The 15101-nt window shown below is 40.1% G+C and overlaps 1 long non-coding RNA gene across 1 annotated transcript; it reads left to right on the top strand.

The window, feature by feature from the left end:
- Nucleotides 1-3285: 3285 nt before the first annotated feature.
- On the top strand, nt 3286-4549 carry LOC138224067 (uncharacterized). Its single transcript, XR_011182422.1, has 2 exons — nt 3286-3317; nt 3968-4549. It is a non-coding gene; the product is annotated as an uncharacterized lncRNA (long non-coding RNA).
- The last annotated feature ends 10552 nt before the right edge of the window (nt 4550-15101 follow it).

Raw genomic sequence — 15101 nt, 5'->3', positions numbered from 1 at the left:
CTCATGTTTGCGGTTCGAGAAGTACCGCAGGCTTTGACTGGATTTTCCCCCTTTGAATTATTATACTCTCGGAAACCACGGGGCCTATTGGACGTGGTCAAAGAATCGTGGGAACATCAACCTTCCCCTCTACAAACTATCATTGAGCATGTGGAACAGATGAGAGAAAGAATAAATGTTATTGTTCCCTTAGTGAAAGAAAACCTGGAGAAAGCCCAGGCTCAACAACAACAAATTTATAATAGGGGAGCAGTTGCGAGGGAATTTCAGATTGGGGACAGAGTACTGGTGCTAGTTCCAACTCCAGAGTGTAAATTCTTGGCATCCTGGCAGGGACCTTATGAAGTGGTGGAAAAGGTGGGGCCAGTCAACTATAAGGTCAAGCAACATGACAGAAGACGGCAGCATCAAATCTACCACGTCAATTTGCTGAAAAAATGGCATGGCTCCGAAGTTCTGCTCACCCACTTTTCCCCAGACCCTCTGGAAGAAGAAACGGGGGCGGTAGCCGTGGGAGACCTGGCTCCGGCACAAAAACAGGAACTACAAGAATTCCTGTCCCAAAACAAAGATGTTTTTTCCCGGACACCTGGTCGAACCCACCTTATACAACATAAGATCGTCACAGAACCGGGGAAAAAGGTAAGGCTACCCCCGTATCGAGTACCAGAAGACAAAAGGAAACTGATTAAAGAAGAGGTGGGTAAAATGCTGGAGATGGGAATAATCGAGGAATCCCATAGTCCCCTTCACTTACTTTTCTTTTCAGGTGCACAGGCAGACTCCTCACCAAATGATCCAACACCACCCTTTCTACCACCTGTCCTGGGTTTAATTCTTCTGGCTGGAGCCATTTCTTTGCCAGATGTACCAGGTCAAACATCTGAGACCTCGTAGGCTTGTTCATCTGGTAGCTCCAATTGTGGAACCGGACTGCTCGTATCGCCATGGTTACCCCTAGTCCTGCCAATATTTCGTTTTTCAGAGTCTCATAATTCTCTGCATCTTCTTCTTTTAAATCATAATATGCCTTTTGGGCTTCTCCAATTAAATAAGGGGCTACTCTCCCAGCCCATTGCTCTTTGGGCCATGCATTTCGAGCTGCAGTTCTTTCAAAGGTGGTTAAATACGCTTCCACATCATCAAGCTCAGTCATCTTTTCTAGCGTAATTTGTTCTTCCTGAGCGGTGCCTCTCCCCGCTACCGGGGCCTGCCGGATTTCTTCCCTTAACCTGCACAACTCTGCGCATATTAATTTTTGCTCCTCTATAATTCGTTTGTTGGTTTCTTTTTGGATTTGGTTCGCCTCCAGTTGCGCTTCGTTAGCTTCTCGTTGTCCTTTTAATGCCTGGAATTGGGCGAGGGTGTCCTGGGACAACTGCTGTATTAATTCTTCCATAGCGTTTCTTCACACGCGCAAAGCGGAACCCGCACACACACACACAAAAAAAACTTGCTCTCTTCGATTCTCAAACCCGAGCGGGAGCTGCCCGCATCCTCCACCAATTGTGGTGTCTCCGGGGGATAGTTTATGTAAACGAAGGTAGTACTTACACCACACTTTACTGTCCTCAGATCCATGGCGTTTCTTCCAACACAGTCCGTTATCCGTTCCCTTAGTCCTGATTCGTTCCGAGTTCCAAAAGTCCGTAATAAAGACAATCCGCGATGTATCCTAAACCAGTGTCCGTAATCCAAAATCATAAACCTTTCTCCTTGCAGTCGTTCGTTGTTCCTTAGCCCGATCCGTAACAAGCACCTCTTTCCACTCTTTTCCTCCAAAACACATTCACCTTCCCGGCTTCCGCCCTGTTCACTGCCTCCGGGCCACTTATATCCCGGTTCCTGATGCGTCTCAGCTGTGTCTCGTTGTCTCTTAAGGTAGACCCTTTCCATCTACTGGTCAGCTGATTCTTTTTGTCCGCCAGAGATGACCCTTCCCCGTGTCCTCTTACAATATATACAAAAAACTGTTAATATAGTGTACATAATACTTTAACATGCGTGAATGAGTCAAATTAAAAATAAAATGTGTTAACAAAGAAAGTGGATTACAATAATACTACCAGCTATAAAGATACATAGATTTAGATCCTTAAATTAATACTGTTATTAAATTCTTTAGATACACGATTCCATGTTATGTTCCATATTAATCAAAGTCTAAAAAGTTTGCATTTTTTTACTATGATAACGAGCGCAAATATCCATAGATGAGGTTAAAACATTATAACTTTTTATGAATTATATAAACTTAATATAGTCAGGATCACATAAAAACTTTTGCAAATTAACCACAGCATGTAATCAAATGAAAGACTTTAAAATGTTTAGGAAGAAAGTGAATACGGGTGTATATTTTTTTTATTTAAACTACCAAAACTAGCCATATACAGTTTACATAATATGTTTATGTTCCTAAATTAATATTGTTTATGACCTTCAAACATGTTGTGCTCCTCTTTTGTTTTTACTCAGCTACATAAATGTCCCTTTAGTTGTAAAATTCCATATTAATATTCAATATTAAGTGGATTAAAACATGCACAGTAAAGAGATTAAATGATTATATCGTTTCACTAACAACCAATACATCATGAGACCCCTGTCGTTCATTTTGGCTAGTCAATCACGTACTGCGGTACAACGTGGTGAACTGTAGATAATTTCGCGCAATACGGGGTTGTACCATTCATTTATAATGGCTGCATCTGCATGTTTCACAATATTGAACTTAAATCTGTAGTAATAGCTGTTTTATTGAACTCTAATACTTGAATCTTCTCTTCTGTAGAGAAATCATGTCAGTGTCAACTGTAGAGACACTCGCTGTCATCTGTAACGAAGACTTGGAGGAATTTGGTGAGGCTGTTATATCATCCATGAAGAAAGGTGTCCTCTCACTGCAGAATCTCTTTGCGATTCTCCTGGTTGTGGACAGAAATCACATGGAGCAGGAACATGCAGACATTAGGAAATTGATTCTGGCAGCAAAGGAATGGCTAGAACGATCAGATAAAGCTGCAACATGCAAAGTGGAAAAGGTGGACAAGCACTGTGAGGAGCTGACAATGGAGAAGGGCAGGCTGCAACGAGAACATGTAGCAAGAAAACAGAATTGGCCAACCTGAAAGACCAGCTCACAGCCAACACTGAAATATTGGAGAGACACAGAAATGAACTGCAGTCAGCAAAAAGTAATCTTCAGTCCAAACAGCAGATTGTTAATGATATTAAAGCCAAAATGCAGCATGATGAAGCTATTAGAAACACTGGAATTGGATTGATGTTTATTCCTATTATTGGGACTATAATAGGTAAGTGCTGAAAGGGGACATGTAGTGTACAGTAATAATAACATTTGGTAGAAAGAAGTGCCAAAATTGCTTCTACCACTGAATCAACATATTTACATATCCACATTATACCCCAAAGTTACTTGAAATCAGAAGTTTGTTACAGCATTAAGATTAAAGAATACTAGTGTTCTTTATTTACACTACAGTGAAATAAAGAAAAAAAACAGCCACAACCAAATACCAAAACGAAACCTTCATCGAAAAGTGTAGTCAGAAGCATAAAGTCTCTGACTATCATAGCCAAGCAGCTAAGCCATTTACTGGCTTCAAAACAATATTTTCACAGTCTCATTCTCCCTTCGGTGGTCAGTCAGTCCTTTTCTCTATGTTGAGTGGAGCTAATAGGCCTTCTATTCTCCAGATGGCAGACATAATTCCATTGACTTTGCCAGAAAGCCTCCACTTCCCACTTTTAAATTTCTCCTGGCCAATTATCTTCCAGCAACTGGTCAGGTGACTGAAAGAAGCAGGTTATTCCCCCAGAGGTTTCTGGTGAATGTGCTTTCACACAAGGATGAGAATAAAATATGAAAATATCGATTCATATTGGTCTTTCCTGGACACAAAATAATACACTATTGTTTTTTTTTCCTTTTTTCATTTTTCAGGAGCTACTCTGATTGGTGTCTATCAAACGGACTTAAACAATGCCACAGAGGCTGCCAACACTGCTGAAATGGCTTTGAGGACATCTGAGGAAAATGTCACCACATCTCTTAGTAGAGTAGAGGAATATGAGCAAATGGTTGAAAAGAAGAGAGAGGAGCTCAACAACACTGATGCATGCTTAAGACAAATTCAGAATAACATTCAAGACATTTCCTCTAAGATCTCGTACATGGTGACTGTCCAGCAAGACTTGAGGAATGCCACACAGATGCTCAACACATTGTCAGGGAAAGCACAGGTGTTGGTGAAACAGACTGAGTATGTCATCATCTTTGATGTGGTGATTAACATTCTACAGGATATCTCTCTGAAACTGTGTGAAATCTTGGGCATGGAAAAATACCATCTTCTCTGTCAGGAAGATATTGCAACACTCATAAGTGCTTTGAGAGAAGACAACGAAAAAGTGAAAGCCATTTCTTTTCAAGAGGATCAGGAAACTATTGTATCATTAATATGAACAGGCTTGTCATAAAATCATAAAATTAATGACTTACTCAATTAAAAAATAAATAAAACAAGGTACTGTTGTTGTGTAATACTAGTGAGTGGCTTTATAGTTGCAATGGGGAAAAAAGTTTAACTCTTATACAGTACAGACCCCTAATCCTAATCTTTACCATCGTTGTTCCAATGAAAACTGAAGTGTATAAATACTGTATTTTTTGGTTACAAGCTCACTGTGGATGAAAGTTATATTGTACTCTACTCTCCCTGGAAACAGTATTTGGTAGAAATGTTGCGATGTCGGCTGACATACTGTATAGATTTGCCTCTACTGTGTTTTACATTCACATTTATCAGTATTTGACACTCATTAAAATGCAAATATGTCTAAGAATATCAAAGCATTAGCATTAGTTTTGTATCTGCAATCTTATTTTGACATTTATCAATTATTTTTAAATGTCATATACAATGCTTTCTCAATGTTATCTTTTAATAAAGTAGCAGTGAATGAAGAAGCCTGAAAATGATATTATTGGGATAAATAAAACAAGGCAATCACATTGGTTTTGTGCACATTAGTTTGCACAAATAATGTTTTACATTTATATAACACAATAACACTTAAATCAGAAATGTGTCTTTCATCAGGGGAACTTCTAGAAACATAAAAATAGTACAAGTAAACATTAAATTAAATATATTATTGCATAACAGGCATCAACCATACAGTATATTATAAAACATTTTTATTATATCACACTACGTGAACAGTGCACTTACAGAGAGGGGCTAATACAGTTACAAATAGGGAGTTGTGAAAATGAAAAAATCAAAATATCAGGAAATGACCAAGCAGATTAATCAATAAATGAAATAAATAATCATAATCCCCAGACTTGTAAAACATTGTGGCCAAAAATACACCAGAGTTGTTGATATAGTTAGTGGCACATGAGCTCTTTGTTCTCCGGGACAGCTTTGGTGAAAAGAGTAATAATTCAGGCACACTGGGATTAACAAATATTTATTAATAATGACAATGCACACACTAACGCACACAGAGTATAAACATACCTCACACAAGTTATACTATTTTATGTACAAACTTTCAAATAATGTGTCTCAGAGGCCTAAAGTTATCAAGAATTTTTATAATGCCTACAATATCCCAAAATAAAAGATAAGTCTTCTAAACTAACCAGAATACAACCTGTGGTTAAATCTTTCACTGTAAACCCAAATGCCACTAAATGAAGGACACCTGCTGAATCTCTCCATTTTAAAAATGCACTCACTAGCCAGGAGAGGCCATTTATTAACCAAAGGATTCTTTACACAGGAAAACAGACTTCCCTAAAAAACAGAGAATAGCAAGCTCTGTTCAGTACTCTACTTACAGTAGCTCCAATCTGGTCTTTTTGGGTGATCTGGAACAAGAAGCTCTCGAGATTTAGGATTTGTTAATGTCAATAAAGTCATCCTCATAAACAAATTATTTTATATTTGCCATTAGGACTGACTCCCTGGATATCATTAAGATTAAAAAGAAGAGGGGGAAAGAGAACACCCTTGTCTTGTAATCTATGTACAGTATAATAAAGGATTTTTATATAGATAATCTAGTAGAAACAGAAGTACTAGATACAGATGCACCCATTCAAAATGCACGGTAAAACCCCATACTGCGTGAAATTATCTGCAGTTTAGCGCGTTATACCGCAGTATGTGATTGGCTGGCCAAAATGACCGACAGGCGGCGTACGTGTGTAATTGGTTGCTTCATTTAATGTCTTTACTGTGCATGTTTAAATCCACTTAATATTGAATATTAATATGGAATTTTACAACAAAAGGGAAATCTTAGTAGCTGAGCCTAAAAAGAAGAGGAGCATAACATGTCTGAAGGTCATAAACAATATTAATTTAGGAACATAAATATATTATGTAAACTGTATATGGTTGGTATTGGTAGTTTAAATAAAAAATACACACCAGTAATCCACTTTTTTCCTAAACATTTTAAGCATCAAAGTATTTTATTCGGTTACATATTGTTTATTTTGGAAACGTTTTTACCCTTTCTGACTATAATAAGTTTATATACTTCATAAAACGTTATAATGTTTTCACCTTTCTATGAATATTTGTACTTGTTATCACAGTAAAAACACACATACTTTTTAGAATTTGAATTATATGGAATATAATATGGAATCATGTAAATTAATAACAATATAATTACATTAATATAGCTAAATTTATCATGGTAGTACACTTTCTTTGTAAACATCTGCATCATCCTTAAGGTGTTAAGCAGTGTGTAGGTCGGGGGCTTAGGCATGTGCCTTGCATGTTAGAGGTCTGGGGTTCACATCCAGCTGTTGTCATGAGTTTTCTTTGAAAAACTAAAATAGCAAATATTATGGACACTATACTGAATTTGTTGATATTTCTTAATATCACAATATGTACAAAGCTAAATGATTTATTAACTACAATGAATAATTTCAAACTGCTTCTGTACTGCCACTACAGTATAGCTTGAGGGAAATCATTTATTTGTCCTGCATCAATCTTTAACTCATTCAGAGCACCCTACATTACAAACTCCAAGTGTTTCATTTTGTCTATTGATACAATATCGACAGCAATGTAGTGAATAGAAACATGTCAAAATGTTTCCAAAATAACCACAAGTGAATGAGTTGAGGGTTTTGATAAAAACAGAGAAATCAGAACAGTGACCACGTGCTGTTTCATGCTAATCATGCTTACCCAACTGAACGAAGGACACTTAATTCAACACGAAAATACTTTATTCAAGGACAAAAAGAAACACCACACTCTCTTGTTTAAATTGATTGTTTTGTTGCTGCACAGACTGTTAAACCAAAGGAAAAGAGCACTTCTTTCTTCCCAGCATTCCGTTGATCCGATCACGTATTCATTTCCAATCATATCTCCGATTCACCATGCCTAGAATGGTTTCCTAGAGATTGCAAGGCAAGGCCCTACCTGCTTCATTTGCGCATAACAGCCGTCTACCATCCCTACTTCTATTTCCCTTGATTATCATCCAGTAAACTCCTTAGTCTTCACCGCTGAACAGGCTCCAGAAATAATGAATTCGCCGTGCCCCTTTTCCACCCACGGGCCCGGCATAACAGTAATTACAAGAAAAGTATTTCATAATTATGAGATAATTTGTTATCTTTTAATTCCAAGATACTGTTCTCGTACTTACGAAATAGCAATGCTTACGTCAGTGTATGTACAACCTGTTATGTTGTTCACTAAACACATTTAGAAGCTACAGTGAGCTTGGCTGGTTTAATGATGGTCTCAATATCCAACACTGCAGAATTTGTATGGATCTACTTTTGACTGGGGTTTAGTCAAAATGAAATCTTGCAATTTTTAGCAAATATGAACAGAATCATGATAAGCATTAGGATCAGTTGTGTGGGATTTAGAGATAAAAGCAATGATGGTTCCGTTATGAACAGTTATAAGTGCAATCAGTTCCACTGCTTTAAACTGTAAATCCACACATACTGGTACTGGTACTACTCACCAGGTACTGAACAGGCTCAACCCTGCTGAGCTTCAGTGGGTAGCCAGTTGAGAGCTGCAGGGTGATATAACTGCAAGCAAAAATGACTTATGAAAATAAAGTAGAAGAGAAATTTAAGCAAGGCAGGACATTAAAACACAATATCAGTGAGGGCCAAACAAATTCATCCACGTGGATGGAATTATTGGAAATACCCGTGCCATGATTGGGTGACGCTGCCTGAACTGATGTCTCCATAAATGATGTCATAGGCTGTTCTCCTGGGCTGGGTACACCGGAAAAGCACTGCATTGTGAGCTGGAGAAACACAGGACTCAACAGGAGATACTGTGTACGGTATCCTGTAGGCTGCTTCAGAAGAAAGCACACTTTACCTGAATTCTCTTCCAATGCAAAAATACATCAGATGAGACCAAAAATGAATTCACACTGTATGAAGGGCGGAGTAGAGTGTATGTTTAAAGTAATGAAGCTGTTTTATTTTCATCTACACAATGTTTAATACAAAATCATTGCACTAAATAATTATAAAGATAATCAATTGCACAGTGTACTATACCTGTGTAGCTATAGCTACATGACAAGATAATGTTGATTGACATAAATAAAATTGAAGTTTATAATCCGTAGGATACAGATTGCATTGGTTGAATAGGAAAAATCTGATCTATACTTTGTGAATCCTTTTAAAAAATGCCATGTATTAAATGTCAAAACTTGAAGTTTAGGATCAGTAAGATTTTATTCTCTCCTTAAGAATCTACACTAGGGTTGCATTTTCTGTTTATCTTATAACTGTATGTGTTTCTTCATAGTTTAGATCAGTATATACCACCTCTAAAATAATTTGAAAGTTAACCTACAGATCCTGCACTAGATCTCCTGTCTGCTGGTCTCGTGGGCCATGGTCCGTGGTCACTCCCTGACTGCCTGTGTTCTGTTTCCCTGTCTGTGTGGGTGGAAGGGAGAGCCTGGGAGCAGGGTGTGACCTGGACAGGGCAGGAGGACCATCTCCGCCCTCTGCCCCTCATCTGACTGTTCCAGAAAACAAATATTGGAATGAACCCACCAGTGGGGACCCACTCTGAACTTTGCTGCTGCCCCTGAGTTGAAGACTGTTGCCTCACAAGAGACGTGACCTCTTGCTTCCTGAAAGTCTCTGCGCTCCTGTTTCTCAATATCCCCCTTTGAACTGCATTGGAGTGGCTTTCTGGGGACGAAGACACGTGCTCCCCAGCTCCCCTGCTCCCTAGCCCAGGCTGTGAGGTCAGAGGACTTCTCCAGCCCCAGTGTGGAAGCCTGTTGTCAGTATGATGAACTCAGGTGTCAATGTACAGTAGCTGCTCTGCTCATTTGTTTCTGGAACACTTTCTCCTCCTTGTCAGTTTTGTTTGTCCCTCTTTTCGATTATCCCTCTGTCTCAGTAGGGTAACTGAACTGAGTCTCCATGGTGCAGGAATTATTTGGTGTTCTCTGTGATGGGGGAGGTGCAGCCCCTACTTCCACCAAGTTTCTCTTTTTTTTTCTGCCCCTGATCCTCCCCCTGCGGTGCTGGCTGGGCTATGGGGAAGCAGGAGCAGCTCAACTTGAGTACGTTTGACCTGCCATCTTGTTCCACATTGTCAGGTGTTTTGTCAGGTAGGAGAGCTGCTGGCATTTCTGCCACTAAATCTCTCTTTTCCTTTGTGCTTTGAGTGCTCCTTCTCCTCTGTTATGCCTGGGGCTCAGAGGAAAGTGAAGGACTCTGTCTGCCTCTGTCTGGGGTACTTGACCTCACCTTGGGGGTCTGTGGGGATACTGAGTCGTCACTGATATTTCTCCCTCCTGCCTTTGCTGCCATCTCTTTCTTTTTCCCTTTGTCCTGCAGCGGAACAGCAGTGGCTTCACAGGGGCTTGGAATCCTTCTTCCTGTGTCTGGTCTGCACACTGCTGAATTTATGTTTGCTCTACATTTGTCTTCCCATCCCATCCTTTGTCATATCTTCTTCTCTGAGTGTGTTTGCTGTAGCACATATTTGTCCTGCATCTTTTGCTTATTTCTCCTGGCTACTGTCAATACATTCAGACTCATTTACAACTTCCTGCTTCTCCGTTCCTGTCGTCTGTCTCTCCATATCATTCTCCTGTTGGTGAAGGAGCAGTGTGGCAGGAACAGGGCCCTGTGAAGCTCCAGTAGAGCAGAGTGGTCTCTGTTTCTGTGATTTGGGCAATAGCAGGGGTTCAGTGCTGTGTGGTGTCACTTCCTCGCTATCTTCTGACACTCTGCTTTTACCTTTGTCATTATTTAAAAAAACATCAGCATTTCTTTCTGCTGGCTAATTCCTTATTTTTTCTCTCTCATCCTCTCCACTGGTACCATTTTCACCATGTTGTTTATTTTCTTCCTTTTGTGTTTCAGTGTTAAGCATGGGACCCACCTCTTTTTCCTTTGTCTTCAGTTCAGCTTTCGTGTTTCCCTCTTCGTTCTCGGGCTCAAGTCTCTTTTATGTTTCTATAGCTTTTAGCCCTTCGTGTCCCAGGGCTGTGCAGGGGCACGCAGGGGTCTCCATCAGTGTGGCCCTCCTGTCCTCTCAGTTCAGCTGGGGCCTCTGTGTCGGCTGCAGAGCTGTGTGTGTCTACAGGGGGCTGGAACTGCAGCTGCACAGCTGGGGCTTCAGAGGGGCTGGGTGTGCTTCTATCTGTGTCTGCTCCACAGGAAGCTTCTTCTCCAAGGAAAATGGCACCAATGTCTTTTTCCTCTTTTTGTGCCCTGCTCTACATCTCCTGTATTTCCTCACCTTTGTCAATTGTGTTGCAAACAACATTTTGTCTCCTGGCTCTTTCTTTGTTTTTTTAATCTCATCGTCACCCCTGGCACCATTTTCACCATGTTGCTTATTTTCATCCTTTGGTGTTTCATTGTTATCTGTAGGTTCTCCCTCTTTCTCCTTGTTTCCCATGTCCTTATTTTCTTTAGGAGTCCTTTCCTCATCCCTGTCCTCCAACTCTTTCATTCTTTCTTCTCCTTTGAAGTTATTGTCATTGTTGGCCAAGACTGCTTGTTCGTGTTTTTGCTGATTATCTTCTGTTGGAGTTTTCTCCTGTTCGTCTCTGTGCTGTGTGAGCTCAGTGGGGATGGAGTTGCTCTCTATTCCAGATTCCTAAGTGGCCCAGGCCTGTTCTGTAGTTCTGTCCGAGACACTGTAGGGTCTGTGTTCTCTCTTGCTGGCACTGAAAGCTTTGCTTCTCTTGTCTCTGAGTTTTGGTTGATAGAAGTTCTTGCTCCTTCCTCTTCTGTTATCAACTCAGCATTCATCAGCTTTCTCTTCTGTGTTTCTCTGACAGTCCCATAGTGTACAATGACAGGACACACACTGGAAACAGCTCAGTATATTTCCCATTGCAACTCTGGCTTCAGACTGAGAAGCAAATCTCCTTGTCTGGTGACTTCAAAATTCCATGAGTGACATCATCGCAACATCATAATCGGGTCTTCTGTGATGTCATATGCTCAGCAACCTTGATCATGCACTTAATGGAGAGATTGTATTACATTTTATAACTTTACGTATTGCCCTGTTTGGCATTTTCCCCCCATTCCTTCATGTAAATACATTTCTTACCCTTTAAAAACATGCATGTTTCTTTTTTGGTAGAATTGCAATATGTGCAAATATCCATTATCGCGCAAATCTACATATTAAGCAGGAAATCTGACAGCTACAGTATGTTATTCTGGCTCTAAATAAAATGCTTTTTAGATCTAAGTGTGTTGTGATTAATATAATAGAAATTCACAGAACGCAACTGGTAATTTATATAGTACACCATCGGTTTAGCCTGCCTCAGTACTTTGCAATGAAGAACTGCTGGTGGGAAGGAGATAAGTTCTAAAATATTTTCAATGTTTAAGGGAGCAAAATACTGTTTCATGTCCCTGAGCTGTTACTAACATGTTTCATTCATTAACACCATCTTTCTGGTAGTGCTTATTATCAAACAGTTTAATAGCACACAAACTCCTGAACCGTCACTGCGCTGGTTCACACACTGTCACACCCAGCAGGGCGCAATTTGTGTCCTCCTGTTGCCCCTGGCAACGGCAGCATCCGCCCCAGTCCCCACACCCGTCGCTACAACTCGATCAGGATGCCCTTCAATTAAACCAAACCTTTTTCATCATCTTGTTAATTAGATGCCCTGTTTAGTTTCTTTGAATTCCACTCTCGTTGTTCTGTCATTAGAGCTCCAATCTCCATGCGAGCGGTCGCAGCTCTCTAAACAAAAGCTTGTTTTTCCTGCTCCCCTGTACTACGAGACGGTGGTTCTCATTTTCCCTTTTCCCCTTTGTGTCTTGTTCGTTTTTGTCTCTCTTCTTTATGTATTCTTTTCATTTTGTAAACTATTCATCCTGCGTTGGCTCGTCAGCCTCCTTTCTTTATTTTTCTTCTGTACTTTTACGTTTCACACAAAATGTAAAAAAAACGTAAAAAAAACTTGTTTTCGCTGCTGATGGTCTTCAGAGCCTGATGGCTTGTGAATATATCCTGAGGGCTTGAACACCAGCAGCAGTGCTGTGAAAACCAGACATGAGCTGAGTCCTCACTAGCTGGGCAGTGACAGCACTGGGCTCCTGGCTGGCTTGCCTGGACGCTCTCCACAGGCTCAGGGCAAGCATGGCCTTATCCTTCAACGGCATCCTGTGCAGAAAGAAACGCACATCCAGCGTTCATTCTCTCTCCATTAGAAGAAGTTTAAAAGGTTGGCTAACAGTTCTAATTACCCTGCAAAAAAAATCCAAACAAGAGCCCAGAGTCTAATTATAATTAAACAGTTCTGCTCTGTACTGTACTTCCTCTTACCCTTTGTAACATGGCTTTTTGATATTCAGTGTGCATTTTAGTGAGGTCTTTCGTTTAAGATTTAATAAGCATTTTCATGAACATATTGCATAGTGCTCATGCAAGGCAATTCTGTTTTTGAAGTGCTAAGTATTTTTACACTAAAATTTGCTGTCAGTTAACATGTTTTGAACTACAGTCCACACAAATTAAGTAAGAGGATTAAATACAGTAAACCTGAAAGAAGCACATTATGTTCACAAGCTACGGTATAATAATAAACTCTTTTTTATATATACAACTGAGCAATTTGCTTCTGTAAAATATACCTCCTTTTTAGTTAGTTTAATATATAATATGCTATAATACAGTTTAAAATTAATACAAGTCAACAGCATAAACAACTTACATTATATAACTGGAAAAAAGATTGTCCCTCAGCATTGACTGTGACTTGAAATGGCTTGCTAATTACTTGGATCTGACAAACACAAAACAGAATGAAATTATTACATTATCATGGATATTATACATTATTATAATACTTTGAGTGTACCTCTATTTTGTGATCACTTACCACTCTTTTTTTCTGTGCTTCGGAAGCATTACATTCATTATTATGATTTGCCATTTTTTAGGATAAGTCATAGCAACAACAGAAGCCATTATAGGGAATGTTTTTGCTCACTTTAGAACTTGTCGGTTAAAAAGATGTTGTGTTGCACAATGAGGGGGCCCCCTGGTAGCCTCAGGGCCTGGGCAGTGTCCTAGTTCCCTGCTCACTGGACCTATCACATGATTTCTAGTGGCATTCCAGTCATACAGGGCACTGTCCAGGCAGTTAAGCCAGGTGTCTCCAATTCTCACTCCTAGGAGAGGGCCTGGACAAAGCCTTGGCTTGAGCCACCACAGACTAGAAAGAATGTTTATAGCACCAAGACCAGGAAATAACTCTTTACACACAGAAATGTAGGTGCATGGAACAAGCTGTCACAGCTGTGGTGTTTAAGACAGGTCTATTCAAGAAGAGGCTGAATGTGCAATTATGATAATCAAAAATCTCCAACTAGTTCACTTTTAAGACAGCTCATTGGCCCAGCCAAGCATTTTACTGGAGAAATCTGGGTGATGTGCATTCTAGACTAGTGGTCTAGTTGGGATTTGAACCCACAACTTGTTGGGCCCACTAGCCTTCTCGTTTGTAATCTTCTTGTGTCTCTGAGCAGCTTTTACGTTCTTTGGTCATTTTATCTAAGCAGTCAAGACAAGCGTGAACCCCATTTTGAAACACAAGGTCTCAGATCATCAAAAATCACCAAGTCATTCGCTTTTAAGAAAGGGCATCGATCCAGCTAAGTATTTTACTGCAGCAATCTAGGTGAGGGGCATTCTAAAAGGGCACAACAGCAGCAGTGGTGGTATGGCTGGCACGAGGCACCAGCTCTGTAGGGGTTTGGGCATTTACTGGGACAATTATTAATTGTAGAAGTAAATCACGAAATTGATTCTTTTAATGGCCTTAGAATCCAACCATGTGATATAACTCAAACAACGCACACACACAGGTACTGATACACAAGAATACATTTATTAATACATAAAATATGCATGTAAACCTAACAGATCTTATCGTGAGAGTTATCAGAATACAAAAGGTATATATATTCAGTCAGTTACGAAGAGTTACATATATCAAGAGGACATACGTTCGGTATATCATTCATTTAGACCGTTTCGTAAATGGACTTGGTTATAACTTCTACATTAGATACTCAAAACAAGTACATAACTCTTAGGAATTAAATTGATATCAACTGGTTGGGATAACAATTGAATTCTCGAAATTCTGAATTCTGAAATGCATTGAAGTTGAATACTCATCCAATCACTGGGGATTCAGATCTCCTGCAGGCACAAAGAAGCAGTTGCAGGCTTGTTGCTGTCCAATCCGCGCTCTCTGGCTCCGTGCCAGGCTGTGCTGTGCTGCTTGCGACTGTGCGCTGCTGATGCTCTCTGAAGACCGGCTAGTTAGTTTTGGCTGGAACTAGCAAGAGTTTGTGCACAGGAGAAAAGATGACTGGGGGTCCCAGCAGGTCAGGAAGAAGACCGGTTCATTCCTGATGAAGCGCTAGTTCTGAATACTGATTCAGCTGTCCACAGTTCCGACCTGTTCATGAGGCTTGCTGCTGATGCTAACCTCGGGTGGATCCTTTGGTTACTCGTGGCAAC

This window comes from Lepisosteus oculatus, chromosome 18 (genome assembly GCF_040954835.1).
Source record: "Lepisosteus oculatus isolate fLepOcu1 chromosome 18, fLepOcu1.hap2, whole genome shotgun sequence".
NCBI classification, from domain to species: domain Eukaryota; kingdom Metazoa; phylum Chordata; class Actinopteri; order Semionotiformes; family Lepisosteidae; genus Lepisosteus; species Lepisosteus oculatus.
The sequence above is the reverse complement of the archived record's forward strand: the minus strand, read 5'-3'. Positions and strand labels throughout refer to the sequence as shown.